The sequence below is a fragment of the Budorcas taxicolor genome, chromosome 18 (assembly GCF_023091745.1).
Source record: "Budorcas taxicolor isolate Tak-1 chromosome 18, Takin1.1, whole genome shotgun sequence".
Classification (NCBI taxonomy): domain Eukaryota; kingdom Metazoa; phylum Chordata; class Mammalia; order Artiodactyla; family Bovidae; genus Budorcas; species Budorcas taxicolor.
Genome location: NC_068927.1, coordinates 65013648 through 65029359, shown reverse-complemented (window position 1 = coordinate 65029359; position 15712 = coordinate 65013648). Strand labels below are relative to the sequence as shown.

General features: G+C 46.7%; 1 pseudogene; it reads left to right on the top strand.

Moving 5' to 3' along the window:
• The first annotated feature begins 6540 nt into the window (after positions 1 to 6540).
• LOC128064084 (putative killer cell immunoglobulin-like receptor like protein KIR3DP1) lies at positions 6541 to 15400 on the top strand (annotated as a pseudogene).
• Positions 15401 to 15712: the final 312 nt, after the last annotated feature.

The window sequence follows — 15712 nt, the reverse complement described above, 5'->3', positions numbered from 1 at the left end:
TTGTAGACTTGGAAAACAGACAGAGTTACAGAGGGGAAGGATGGGGGGAGAGATAATGGGAAGGATGGGGGGAGAGATAGATAGGAAGTTTAAGATTGACATGTGCACACTACTATATTTAAAACAAAATGCTTTCCATGAGACAATAATCAAAGCAATGCATGTTGGCCAAAGAAAGATGAAGTATATTCTCTTTGAGATATGCAGCGTGGTGCCACTTGCCACATGAGGCTGCGTGTGTGCGTGCTACGGCGATTCAGTCATGTTCGGCTCTTTGTGACCTCATGGATGGTGTGTAGCTCGCTAGGCTCCTCTGTGCATGGGATTCTCCAGGCAAGAATTCTGGAGTGGGTTGCCATTCCCTTCTCGAGGGGATCTTCTTGATCCAGGGATCGAAACTTTGTCTCTCATATCTCTCGAATGGCAGGTGGATTCTTTACCAATGAGCCATCAGTGAAGGCCCCTCAGCTTTTCCCAGCCCTATGCCCTGAGGGTGCTGGGGTTCGAGGGGTAGAAACAGGGCAACAACATTCCCCTCAGTCTGGATCCGCACTGGCCAATAAAGTACTCACCCAGCCACACGGTACAGACAATGACTCTACACGTATATCAAGTGAAGCATTCAGTTCTTCAGTCACACCCACCACATTTCAAGTACTCAGTAGCATCATGTGGCCAGGTGCCATGGTGCTGGACAGAGCAGATGTTTAAAAAGTCCTGTCACCACAGAGAATTCTACTGGACATTCCACTCCAGATCACTGAGGGTTGCAGAGGGAATACATGCCCCAGGGAGGCTTTGCATGTGTTATGTTAATCCATTGATATTTGCATGTTTTGTCTGTTTTGCTTCTTTTCACCAAAGTCAAGGATTTCAGAATCTTGTGCCCTTTAAGTTATCAACTGGTGGCACAATGTTGCTTGGCTCAACCAAGGGGAGGGCTGAAAAGGATAACACCATGAGGACCCCGGTGTGAACTGAGCTGGCAAGTGGGGTGAAGATCAAGCTCCACGGAGCCTTAGTTGCTCACTGAGCTCTCTGTGTGTGATGTCTCTAGTGGCTTAGAACTAAACCGCAGAAGAACTCTTTTACCAAGAAATCTCTGGATGGCTTAAAGTGAAGACATTCTGGGGCTCTTGTGTTGCTACTGTCACTGTTTCCATTTTTCCACTAATTATCCTTTTTTTTTTTTTTTTTTGTCCTTTAGGTGCAGGGAGCAGATGTCATAATCTTCATTTTTCTGAATGTTCACGCTGTAGACATGAACCACAGTTATCCTCATATATCTTCTTTTTAAAAAATATTTGAATGTTAGCATTTGATGCCTGCATTGTACAGAATCTGAATTCTTCACCCAACTACAGAAGATGGGTTTACCTAGATCATGGGGGTATTTCTCCTGTGTGGCACCAATGCCTGGTACACAGTAGGTGCTCTGCAAAAATTTATGTACTGACCGAAGATGAGAAGTAAATTCCATTTCTGGAGGGGACTGGGAAAATAAACTTATAAGTCCTGGTTGGAGCCAGACTGTCCAGGCTGACTCAGGATAGTCCCATCCTCTAGAGCAGGCGGTCAGACTGGGCAGAAAGAGAAAGAGCGGAGACCTCAGGTCTGAACTGAGATGCCTCCTGAGCTCTGCCTGGAGACATCGGCGCTGGGTTCATGGAGGGGCCACCCCCTGCTGCGAGTCCACGGCCGTGGGAACCCCAAGGGGCGGCGGCAGCCCCCCAGGGACCACATCCTGTTTGACCTCTAGGGCCCCATGGTCTCCTCATCTGTACAGGGCGGGGGTGGGGGCGGCTGGGCACTCAGAGCTGCAGACATGCCTTCCATCCTCTCTGAGCTTCTCCTCCTCGGCCAGCTGAGCAAGGCAAGGAGAGGACGGCAGGAGGGCACGGAAAGCCCACCCTGCCCCCAGTTCACGGGAACCACAAGGCTCGGGCAGCTAGAGGGGCCAGGGATCCTGATGGGGAGAGAATCAGCCCAAGCTTTTGGTGAGAAATCTCTCACTTCCAAGGGCTGAGTGTGGGCCAAGGGACCCTGAACCTTGCAGGTGTGTTTTCCCGGGTCTCCTGGGACCCATATCTCACTTGAGTCCCAGGAGCTTGGTGGGGGGCAAGGTCGGGACACTGGGATTCTAGAGTGATGCTGGTGAAACCTGGAAGGGCTCCTGAGCTGAAGTGGGGAGTGAAGAGTGGGGAAGCCCTGGGACTCAGCCTCTGACTTCCTTCCAGGGACCTTCCAGAAACTCACCATTCGGCTGAGACTGTTTTGGGCAGCTCAGGCTGCTCACGTGAATACACAGTGTGCAGAGCTGGAATGTGAGAGTGAGCACACAGACCGTCAGGGAGTATGCTGCAGTGGCCTGCATTATTTGGAGAAAGAAATGGCAATGCATCCCAGTATTCTTGCCTGCAAAATCCCATGAACGTTGGAGCCTGCCAGCCTACAGTCCATAGGGTTACAGAGTTGGACACGACTGAGTGACTTCATTTTCTTTCATTTTTTAAAAAAAATTTGTTTATTTTACTGGTTCTATTTTGAATCTCATCATGTACATATTTTATTCAAGTGTAGTTGACTTTCAATGTTTCCGGTGCACAGCCAGGTGATTTTCCATTATACAAATATGCATAGATTGTTTTTCAGATTATTTTCCATTTTAGGTTATTACAAGGTACTGACTATAGTTCCTCGTGCTATACAGTAAATCTTTGTGCTTGTTGCATATCTTTTTTGCCTGGAGAATCCCAGGGACGGGGGAGCCTGGTGGGCTGTCGTCTATGGGGTCTCACTGAGTCAGACACGGCTGAAGTGACTTAGCAGCAGCAGCAGCATATCTTTTTAAAAATTAGAAATCTAGCATTGTATTCATATTTCTATTTCTAAATTTATGATACATTCCATGTCAGTGTTATGGTACACTTATAGTGAAAGCTTGATGCCAAAATCCCACCATGTCCACGTTAAAGTAAATGGAAAACACCAGCAATGTTAATTGAGGGAGGAAATATTGAATCACATTATGTTACTGGTGGGCTTTGCTGGCGATTCAGAGGGTAAAGAATTTGCCTGCAATGTAGGAGACCTGAGTCAATCCCTTGGTTGGGAAGCTCTCTTGGAGATGGAAATGGAAACCTACCCTAGGATTCTTGCCTGGACAACCCCTAAGGACAGAGGATCTTGGCGAGTCACAGCCCATGGGATCACAAAGAATCAGACACGACTGAGGGACTAAACTATTCTCCAGGCTCTGAACTTGAAAGGTGTAACACTTTCCCATTCATATAGAGATAAAAAGTGGCAGAACAGACAGAACCTTTTGTCTTGTCAGGGGCTTAAAGGGACATTATGATGAGACCTGCATGGACAGCTTCAAGAACAAAGGATTCCAGGATTAAAAGATTCCACAGTGGAGGGGATATAAGTATAGCGATGGCTGATCCATGCTGATGTGTGGCAGAAGCCATCACAGTGCTGCAATCGTCCTTTAATTAAAAATAAATAAATTAAGGGGAAGAAAGCTTGCCACAGGACTTCCCTGGTGGTCCACTGGTTGGGAATCAGACTGCCTATGTGGGGGACATGGGCCCGATCCCGGGAATCAAGAGATTCCACATGCCTTGGGGCAGTTAAGCCCGTGGGCCACAAGCCCATGTGCCTACAGCGGGTGCTCCAAGACAAGAGAAGCCATGGCGATGAGAGACCCTGCTCCACAGCAAAGAGCAGCCGCCTTCCCACAGCTAGAGAAAGCCTGTGCACAGCGACGAAGAGCCAGCACAGACATTAACTAGTTAATTAAAACACTGCGACAACCAGCCACACCTCCTCCCCTTTTAGTGTGTGTGTGTAAGTGTGAAAGTGTGAGTTCACACATGGGTGTTTAATCTGTATTGTTCTCTCTTCTCCTTGGAATTTTCTTCCCCATGGGCTAGGGTTATTTTACATTCAGTAAACACTGTTGGACCATCCCTCTCACTCCCCAAAAAGCCCATCTAACTCAGGTAAGATGGTTCTTTGGGGCACAAATTCACGAAATCATTGGTCTGCTAGCTTTCCAAATAAAGTCGCTATTCTTTTCCTGAAGACCTCATCATTCTGTCCCTTGACAAACAATGTGAGGTTTGACTCAGAGCACATTCATCAGACTTTAGCAGAGGTGTCGTTCATTTTAGACAAAATCCACAGACGTCACTCTCACAGTTGATATCTGTGGTTTAAAAGAAGATACACAGATGGTGAACAGGCATATGAAAAGATGATCAGCATTGCTAATTAGTAGAGAAAGGCAAATCAACATTGCAAGGAGGTACCACCTCATACCGACCAGAATGGCCATCATTACACAGTTGATTAATAACAGATGCTGAAGAGGTTGTGGAGAAGAGGGAATCCCTCTTACACTGTTGGGGGCACACAAGCTGGTGCAGCCACTGTGGAAAACAGTTTGGAAGTTCCTCAAAAAACAGTAAAAACAGAGTTTCCATATGATCCAACAATTCAAGTCCTAGCATGTATATGGTAACAAACTATACCTTGAGAAGATTCATGCACCCCTTGTTCATAGCAGCAAAACTTACAATAGCCAAGACATGGGAACAGCCTAATTGTCCATCGAGAGATGAATGGATACAGAAGATGCATGTGCTTATACACACAGAGAATGGACACCACTCAGACGTTTAAAGAATGAAATCACGCCATGTGCAGCAGCATGGATGGACCTGGAGATTAACATATTAATGGAAGGAGACAGAAAGAGAGAGACAATTTTCATGTGATATCACCCGTATGTGGAATCTGAAAGGAACATATCAATAAAACAGGAAGAGACTCACAGACATAGAGAACAGGCTTGTGGTTGCCAAGAAGGGAAGGACTGGGGGCTTGGGATTAGCAGATGCAATCTATTTATACATAGAATGGATAAAGAATGAGGTCCTACAGTATGGCACAGGAAATTCTATTCTGTATCTTGCCATAAATCATAAAGGAAAAGAAAATATTGTCACGGTGAATCAATATGCTGTATGGCAGAAATGAACTATACTTCAATATATTTTTTTAAATTTTTAAAAATGTGTGGTTTAAATATCTGCAATGAAACATTACATGGCAGTAAAAATGCACAAACTGAAATGATCAAGAACACAGATCAATTCTGAAACATGATATTAAGTGAATAAAAGGACATTTTAAGAAGGGGGACTGTAATGTTACTCCATTCCATACATAATGATGAACAGGAGACCTGATTTATTACTTATGGAGCATCACTAATGTTAACGACCCCCACCTCCAGCACAATGGTGTGGAATCGCTGCCCTTACTGAGATTCTTTCCTGTCTATGAACAACAGCTGAACTGGGTGTATGTCTGCCCTTGGCATCCAGAAAAAGCTGGGCCATTGTGTCCCAGTTTGGAGTTGATTGTTGTGTACACGCCCCTCACTCAAGCATTCTGGAGCTTGGAAGTCTCTACTTGACATATTTTGTGTTCATCTGAGTATCTAGGAAGCAAGGTGGTCCACCTTTTCAGGCAGAACAAATCCCGCTCCCCAAAGAACACCACAGTCATCTTTACACACATTATGTTTGTGTACATGTGTGGTCCTTGGGTTAGAAAGGGAGGAAGAGAGAGAGACAGAGAGAGTGTCTGTGTGCAAAGTCTCCACTCACAGTCAGGAAAAAATTTCAGATGAAGAAGAGTCAGACAAAGACAAGTATCACATGATATCGCTTATGCGACATCTGAAAAAATGAACTTATTTGCAAAACAGACTCACAGAGAAGGATCTTACAGTTACCAGGGGCATATGTCAGAAGGAAGTTATATTGTAAGTTTGGTACTGACATATACACATGGCTATATTAAAAATGCATGACCACAAGGACCTACTGAATAAAACAGAGAGTTCTACTTAATATTCTGTAACTACCTAAGTGGGAAAAGAATTTGAAAGGCAATAGATGCATGTATCTGTATAACTGAATCACTTTGCAGTACACCTGAAACTAACACAGTTAGTTTTTTAATCGCATATATTACAATGTAGATTTTTTTCATATTTTCAAAGACCCATAATACCCATGTCTGGTCCTCTCATAAGAATGCAGAATCAAAGTCTCTATTAATGAGTCTTTAATTGGCAACCTGCACTGAGCCTCACACACCAGGTGGGAACATGTGGTTTCTCTTCTGTGAAGAGTTAAGGTGAATGAGATTTATCATGAGTTGGGAAAAGCATCCTGCATGGTATACGCTGAAGCACAGTTAGTACTTCGTAAAGGCAGCAAGATCTGTTCGAATCTTCTTCGGTTTACAGTGTTTAGGGAAACAAAAAGTGACGATCGTGTCATGAGGCATGCTCCGTGATGCGGCTCAGGTCAGACTTCCATCTCTGGTGTGAGAAGAGGCTGGCATCTTCCTATGTGACATGAACCAGGCTGACTGTACCAACAACACCACCCGCCTTCTGCATCCTGTGACTCAGTCAGCTTTGCTCAGTTCTGCCTCCTGTCTCACAGAAGCAGAGCCATGTGCCCCACACTCCTCAGCCTCCTGAGTCTTGGTGAGTCCAGAAAGACACTGTTGGAGAGGGTTATGGTGGAAATCAGGGGGTCCTTGCACCACTGACCAGGTTCCCTGCATGAGGGTGCAGAGTGTGGGGTCCATCAGGACAAGCCATCTGGGATGTGGATTTCCTTCTAGGATTCGGTGTGAGTCTGAGGATCTGGACAGCCATGGGTGAGTCCTCCCCATCCCTTATTTCTCTGTTGAGCAGAGCAGTTGTGGCTGATCCAGAGGACACAGGGGGACTGGGGTGAGACCCGTGTCAGTACAGTGAGAGCCGCGTGCCCTGTGGATCCCAGGTCCTCCTATTGGCCTTGATACTCATCTTCACTCTCCCCAGAGGTTAGCCCAGCTCTGGACTCTGGACCTGAAGCCACAGTATGAAGTCTGGGAGATGGGAGCTAGGCCCACCGATTGCCATATCAGTCATGAGAGGGGAGCAACAGGGTGCAGCCCACACCCTCCACTACAAGCTGGCTCATGGCATCTCCAGCTGGGCCTTAACAACAGGATATGCAGGAAGCCCGCTGGACCTGACCCCAGGGAAGGGTCTGCTCATCAGGCAGGGCCACCTGGACCTTGTCACACATCTGATGTAGGGTAGCTAACAAAGGAGCCAGGTTCAAGCTTTATTTTCTTCTTTTCAGTCAAGTGGCTTTTTCACTTGTTACCTCTGTTACTTTTAGTCGCTCAGTCCTGTCAGACTCTTTGTGACCTCACGGAATGTAGCTCACCAGGCTCCTCTGTTCATGGGATTTTCCAGGCAAGAATACTGGACATGGTTGCCATTTCCTTCTCCAGGGGATCTTCCCTACCTGGGGACTGAACCCTGCTCTTCTGCATTGCAGGAAGTTTCTTTACCGTGTGAGCTACAACAAATCCAACAGGGAAGCCCTCCCACTTCTTTTCCATGCATCAGTTTTTTGGTGGCGTTTCTTTTTCCTGCGTCATACAGCATGCAGGATCTCAGTTCCATGATTAGGGATTCAACCCGGGCCCTTGGCAGAGAAAGTGCTGAGTCCTAACCACCACACCACCAGGAATCCCCAGTGTTTTGTGTTTTGAGAGAGTTTTCAACATTTTGTCAACCCAAGGAGTTGTTCTTCTCCTGATAAGAATCACTGCTGTGAATCATATTCTTAGAATCTCTGTGATGTCTGTCCTGGGTTGATTGTGTTTCAGTCTGTCCCCAAGGCCCAGGTGTCCTTGAGTATCAGGGCGATACACTTTAGGGTTGGTGCCTTGGAAGAATTGAATGGGAAATGCTCCAACAAGACCAGTGGGGAGAGGGGACCATTCCTATTTTCCTCTCAAAACCTGTGACTCCTTCTCTCCTAGGTGAATATGACAAGCCCTCTTTGTCAGCATGGCCAAGCCCCATGGTTCCCTTAGGACAGACTGTGACTCTTCAGTGTCACTTCTGTTCTCCACGTAAGAGATTCAGACTGTTCAAAACAGATGGGGCCAGTTTGACCGAGCTCCATGGAAATCATTTCAACACCTTCACCCTTGGCCCGGTAACCAGAGAACATGCCGGGTCCTACACATGTTCCAGATTCTCCAGGTTTCTCCTTGGGTTATCCAGACACAGTGACCCCCTGCAGATTGTGGTCACAGGTAGGAGGAGTCCAGCCCAGCCTGGGACAGCCGTCTATGCAGGCAATCCCATCCTACGTCCACACTCATTAGGTGATTCAAGATTTACTCAGGATTTTCAGCCAGGAATGATCCAGGAAAGAGAACCCTCTCTGAGAGTTTAAACTCAGGGTGTTGAGTAGATGGGATGCCCTGGCAAAGGAAGGAGGAGCCTCCCTAGACATTAGTTAGACAGGATGCTGCGACTGCCTGCCAGCAGGGAGGATGGGGAACGACCATGATCCAGCACCTGCCACCCAGTAGGGAGCTGTAATCCCATATGAAGGAGCTGGAGCCACAGGGAGGAGTCCCAGGAATGTCTCCAGAGGTATGATATGGGTGTCACAGATGGGGAATTATTCCCTTTTTTCCCCACCTCCTTTCTAATCTCCTGCCAGTCATCAGACACATTCTAGATGAGTGTGAACGGAGCCAGGGAATGCATCATCAGAACCACGCAGCTCCCCACCACACATATTAGGGACAGGATGAAGCTGAGAGCATGGCAACCCACTCCAGTATTCTTGCCTGGAGAATCCTATGGACAGAGGAGCCTGGCAGGCTATGGTTCATGGGGTTGCAGAGTTGGACAGAACTGAAGTGTCTGAGTATGCATGCATGAAGCTGAGAGCAGATCCAACAGCTCAAGAGCTTAGAATAAACACAGAGGAGGCTGGAGGTCTTGAGCAAAGAGAAACAGAAAAGCATGAGCCAGAGCCCGAGAACAAGGCTGAAGAAAATGCAACAGAACAGACAGGAAGGGTAATTGGCTTTGCTGGTTCATGGGAACCTTTTTCACACCTTCAGATGTCGGGGGAAATGCCGAGGTGGGGTGACTCACTGAAACTCACACCCTCTTTACTCCTAGGTGTGTTCACAAAGCCCTCCATCTCAGCCCACCCAGGCCCCCTCATGCATGTGGGAGAGAATGTGACCCTCCGCTGTCACTCACTGCTGCTGCTTGACAAATTTATCCTGCACAAAACAAGCAGCACAGGGCATTTCCAGAGATGTGGAGAGACGCTCACTGGTGGGCATGCCACAGCTGACTTTGTCATTGACCCGATGACTTTGCCAAGTGCAGGCACCTACAGATGCTATGGCTCTCTCAGCCACTCCCCCTATGAGGGTCAACACCCAGCGACCCCGTGGACATCATGATCACAGGTGAGTGTGGCCAGACCAGTCCCTTCTGCTCTCTGTGTCACAGAAGGTGACAGCATCAGTACCGGGAGAGAATGACAGGCATGCAGAGACACTCACAAACTCAGGAGAGGGAACAAACCAGAGAGAGGAGGTGTGAAAGCGGAAGGGGAATGAGAACAGAGTCCCTGCTGTGTGCTAAGGGGAAGATACGGCCAGTGACAGAGCGAAGGCCGGTGACAGAGCGAAGGAGCGAGAACGTGAAAGAACGACCAACGGAGAAAAATGTGCCAGAGCAGGGACGCGGGCAGTTCCTCACTCAGGCAGACAATGATGGTGTTACGGGGTTGGTTTCCCGCTTTCATGTCAGAGCTCCCTTCCTCTGTCAGCAGCAGACTGTGGTATCAGACACCCTGCAATCTGGCCCCTAGGTGATCGAGATGGAGGTCAACACCCTGAAGTTGCTCAGCCTTGTGGTTTAACGTGTCCCTCTGCACAAAGAGCGGGGAGTGGTCCCTCCAACCCTCCCGCTAAAGAGTCCCTTCCAGCCCCTGGGGGTGGGCAGGGCAGTCCTGAACACGCCCTCAAGAATGAGACAGTCAAAGTTCGAATGAGATTCTGGCAATTTCCACTCCATAATCTCTTCTTCTGGCTCAATGCCATGTTTTCTGATTGCCCCAACAGTAGCTAGTAACTTCCATTTATTTCAAGAAACTGCACGTTTGATTTTTTAAATTTATTTTTTATTTATGTTTGTTGAAGTCTAGTTGATTTAAGATGTTGTTAATTCCTGTTGTACAACAGAGTGATTCAGTTATTCATATGTATATATATATATATATATATATATATATATATATATATATATACTCTTTCTTTAAAAAGGACATTAAATGACAAACCATTTTAAAAATTATTAATTTGTTCAAGTGGTGCTGGGAAAACTGGTCAACCACTTGTAAAAGAATGAAACTAGATCACTTTCTAACACCGCACACAAAAATAAACTCAAAATGGATTAAAGATCTAAATGTCAGACCAGAAACTATAAAACTCCTAGAGGAGAATATAGGCAAAACACTCTCCGACATAAATCACAGCAGGATCCTCTATGATCCACCTCCCAGAATACTGGAAATAAAAGCAAAAATAAACAAATGGGATCTAATTAAAATTAAAAGCTTCTGCACAACAAAGGAAAATATAAGCAAAATGAAAAGACACCCTCGGAATGGGAGAAAATAATAGCAAATGAAGCAACTGACAAACAACTAATCTCAAAAATATACAAACAACTCCTGCAGCTCAATACCAGAAAAATAAATGACCCAATCAAAAAATGGGCCAAAGAACTAAATAGACATTTCTCCAAAGAAGACATATGGATGGCTAACAAACACATGAAAAGATGCTCAACATCACTCATTATGAGAGAAATGCAAATCAAAACCACAATGGGGTACCACTTCACACCAGTCAGAATGTCTGCGATCCAAAAATCTGCAAGCAATAAATGCTGGAGAGGGTGTGGAGAAAAGGGAACCCTCCTACATTGTTGGTGGGAATGCAAACCAGTACAGCCACTTTGGAGAACAGTATGGAGATTCCTTAAAAAATTGCAAATAGAACTACCTTATGACCCAGCAATCCCACTGCTGGGCATACACACCGAGAAAACCAGAATTGAAAGAGACACATGTACCCCAATGTTCATCGCAGCACTGTTTATAATAGCCAGGACATGGAAACAACCTAGATGTCCATCAGCAGATGGATGGATAAGAAAGCTGTGGTACATATACACAATGGAGTATTACTCAGCCGTTAAAACAAATACATTTGAATCAGTTCTGATGAGATGGATGAAACTGGAGCCGATTATACAGAGTGAAGTAACCCAGAAAGAAAAACACCAGTACAGTCTACTAACACATATATATGGAATTTATAAAGATGGCAATGACGACCCTGTATGCAAGATGGCAAAAAAGACACAGATGTGTATAACGGACTTTTGGACTCAAAGGGCGAGGGAGAGGGTGAGGGTGGTATGATTTGGGTGAATGGCATTGTAACATGTATACTATCATGTAAGAATCGAATCACCAGTCTATGTCCGACGCAGGATACAGCATGCTTGGGGCTGGTGCACGGTGATGACCCAGAGAGATGTTATGGGGAGGGAGGTGGGAGGGGGTTTCATGTTTGGGAATGCATGTACACCCGTGGTGGATTCATATCAATGTATGGCAAAACCAATACAGTATTGTAATGTAAAATAAAGTAAAAAAATAAAAAAAAGAAAAAAAAGAAAAAAAAGTAATAAATAAACCATTTAAAGAAAAAAAATTATTAATTTGTTCAAGAGGATTTTAAATGACACCCCATGTTTAAAGTTATTTCTGAAGTTTTCCCTGTGCCGGGTGTCCCTTGCTGTGGGTCTTTCTCTCCTCGTGGTGGGCAGCCTTCTCACTGCAGTGCCTTTCTTGTCGCACACTTCCGGCTTTAGTCCTCTATTTAGGACTAGACTTACTTTGTGCTCTGAGATCAAGGTCTCCTCCTTGCAGGTCGGTCGAGGAAACCCTCTCTCTCAGCCCAGGGCGGCCCCGTGGTGAGGTCATGAGAGAACGTGACCTTGGTCTGCAGCTTCCAGAGCGACTTTGACCAGTTCCATCTGCTAAGGGAGGGGGAGGACCTTAGGCGCCTCCTCGCTGGGGGGCGGGGCCCCCTTGGAGCGCTCCAGGCAGAGTTCCCTCTGGGTCCTGGGACCCCAGCCCACAGCGGAGTCTACAGGTGCTATGGCTCCTTCACTCCCTCTCCCTACTCGTGGTCAGACTCCAGCGACCCACTGTTCCTGTCTGTCACAGGTGAGGAACCTCTTCCTGGACAATGCTTTGCTATTCCTGTTCAGTTGCTATGTTGTGTCCAACCCTTTGCCACCCTGTGGACTGCAGGACAACAGACTCCTCTGTCCTTCACTATCTCTTCCTCATGGATCACAGCCTTGCAGTGGTGAAGGGGCCTTCATACCTCAGGGAAGCTATGGGCCAGTTGTGCAGGGCCTCCCAAGCCTGACGGGTCATAGTGAACAGTCCTGACTAAAGGTGGTCCCCTGGAGGAGAAAATGGCAACTCATTCCAGCATTCTTGCATTAAGAACTGATGTAGAGTCCCATGCTTTACAATATAGTAAATCACATTGCGGTGGTCAAGAAGGCCGTTTGGCTATTTCCATAATATCTTACTGTATCACTGAGCTCCTTCTCAAGGTCTCTGTACTGGCATCAGGGAACCTTAGGGCTTCTGGAGAAATGGAGGCAATGAGAATGAGACAGGAAGGGATTTGGTAGATGGCATCTGAACCCTCTTCCACCTCCTGTATGGATGCTCCACAGCAGAGTCCTGTCTATCCAGGCAAATAAAGAAAAGGGTCAGGGAGGACCCAGGAGGAGGAGAGGCTGGGCTCATTCGGGAGGATCCGAGATTGCACCGGCCCCTTGCCCTTAATGTTTTCCCAGTAGCACCTCTGACATATAGGTGATTTTCCAATTAAGGAGCATTGGTACTCATTCCTGAAGCAGAGAGGATATCTCTTGCTAACAGCTGTCTTTCATCATCAGGCATATCCTTCCCACCTCCTTCCACCATATCTTCTCCTGGATGGAGGTTCTACTCAATGCATTCACAGTGAGGGACCAGAAGCTCTCCCCTGCCCCATCAGTGCTCTGAGGGATGAGACAGTCAAGGACAGGCAGGAGGTCAGCCTTCCAGAAACAAGAGTTCTCCTTTGGTGGGGTGAGGAAGGTTACTGTTCACCCCTTCTGGCTTTCTCCCCTAGGATCCGCTACAAGTACTTGGCCATCAACCATGGATTCACACACCACAGAAGGTAAGCAAGATGGCCGCCTATATCAGCAAATTTCTGAGCAGACAGAGGGTTTCTGTGTGAGTGTTGGTTCTACCAACTCCCAGCTCTGTGACTTTGGGCTCCTCAATGTCCCTGTCATGTCAGCATTTGAGATCATGGTCTGTATTAGAACCAGAGGGGGCACTGAGTTTCTGATTCTCTGGGACTAGGAATTTCTACATTGAACAAAGTGAGACAGAGTGACTTGACCCCATGCTTGAGGGAGCTGCTCACCCTCACTCAACCAGCATTTTGGGGGAAGGATGGGGGGCAAGGGGAGAATTTTAAGGAGCACCTTCAGTATGTACTATTCCTCTGCTAGTGTTTTATGAACTAAACATTCCGCAGTTCAGAAACAGAAGTGTCATGTCTTCTTGAGGATTCCATTCCAGGTCTATGTGGATGGAGCAGGAAATAAATGGAGGATTAAAGCAGTCCCCATTTATCGAAAAGCACCATGCCTTATCATACGGGCAGCAGAGAAAAACAGCATGGGAGCCCGGGGGACCTGGTGTCAGACCGCTGCTGGTCTTGCATGGCCTCCTTACTCCATCCACTGCTAGCATCTCTCCTGGATGCTTTGGTGCCTCCTGGGAAGTGGAGACCATACTGATCAGGTTGAGAGCTGCTGACACACTTTGACGCAAGGATACAATAACTCCTGTGTGTAGGGGCAGGGTGTATGCAAGGGATAACCAGACCTTTTTCTGTTGGCTTGTTGGCAGAGGCACGGCTTCCTCAAGGCCACTCCAGCCAGGTGCACCTTCTCCTTAGGCACTCTGTAGCCTTCATCTATACCAGCATCTTCCTCACTGTTCTTGTCTGTCACTGGTTACTCACAAAGTATGAAGAGCCAAACTGTCACTGGTGCTCTACCCACAATTGTAAGACTGAAGGAGGGAAGAACAGCATCATCTGACCCAGGGGGAGGTGGGCTCATAGCAGAGAATGGCGTTTTCACTACCTGTAGGTTAAAAACTGATTTCCATTGTTGTAATCCCTGAGGGAATATCTTCCAGAGGACAATGGAACCATGTTCTTTTAATGAAAATATGTGTTAATTTATTTATATATTTATTTTTTACTTTACAATAGTGTATTGGTTTTGCCATACATAAACACGAATCCTCCACAGGTATACACCTGTTCCCCATCCTGAACCCCCCTCCCTCCTCCCTCCCTGTACCAGCTGCAACAGGTCTCAGCTGCAGCATTTGGGATCCTCATTGCGGTGCTGGGGTGCAGTTCAAGGCTCCAGAGCTGGTAGGCCCAGCAGTTTCAGCATTGAGGATAGTTGCTTCAAGGCATGTGGGATCTCAGTTCTCCCACCAGGGATAGAACCCACACTCTCTGCACTGGAAGGTGGACTCTTAATCCCTGGGCCACCAGGGACATTCTGAGCCCTGTTCTTCCTTTCAACCACAGCCATCTGTTCTTCCCCCCTTTGTGATCTTGGGAATCTGCTGATATGCATTAGAGGATGGTCTATAACAGAAGATGTAGGATGGGCTCTGTGGGTTAGCACAGATTCCTGAGAGAGTCTGTCAGTGGCTGGATTTATTTATGGGATTTTTTTTTACCTTAGTGGAGTAGACAGACTCAGCAACCTGGGACACACCCCTGCTTTGGTCTAGAAGAATCGCCCCCGCCCCAAGAGCCTTGAGTCTCTTCCATTCACAGATGTTGCCATCACGGAAGGAGAGCCAAAGGAAGACAGAACAGTGAACGACGAGGTGGATCCTCCCAGCCAAACCCTTGTCATAGCCCGAGCCCCTCCAATGCCCCATGCTCCAGCCTTCGAAGATCACTTCTCATTCCATGATTCACATCTCCTTCTTCTCAGTACCAATCAGCGAAGGATGTGATATTCGTCCACTTGAACCACAAGACCCTCTCTGAGGGACTGTTCACTCCCACTCCCCTGAGCCCCATGCACCCCTTCACCGAGACCAGTATCTATGAGGAATTTGATGTAAACCAAGTCCATGCTGACCCTGACCTGGCCCCATCCTCTGAGCACAAAGAGTTATTAATTGAAGAGCTACATCTCTTTCTAAAGGGGTTCCTCCGTGGCGCTCCTTCTCCTCCTCCAAAGCAGCCCAGCTGCTCTGAAGTTAAGAGTGGAGTCCAAGAATTATAGGATCGTCTTCAAAAATCCCACCACCTATTAGTAATCCTGGCTATTCTAGTACTCTATTTTAACTGTGTAACCTTTAGGGAGAAGTTATTCTAATCAATTGCACATACAGTGTAGGTTACCATGACCATCCTGCTTTTTTAAAAATTCCAGAAAAGCATAAACATTTGCAAGTTGAGTCTTCAAATTATTCAGTTTGAAATACAATAAAGCCAATGAAAAAAACCTCTGTTCAGTAATACTTTACAAAAATGAACTTGTTTACAAGACAGAAACCAACTTGTAGACTTAGAGAACAAACTTAGAGTTACAGAG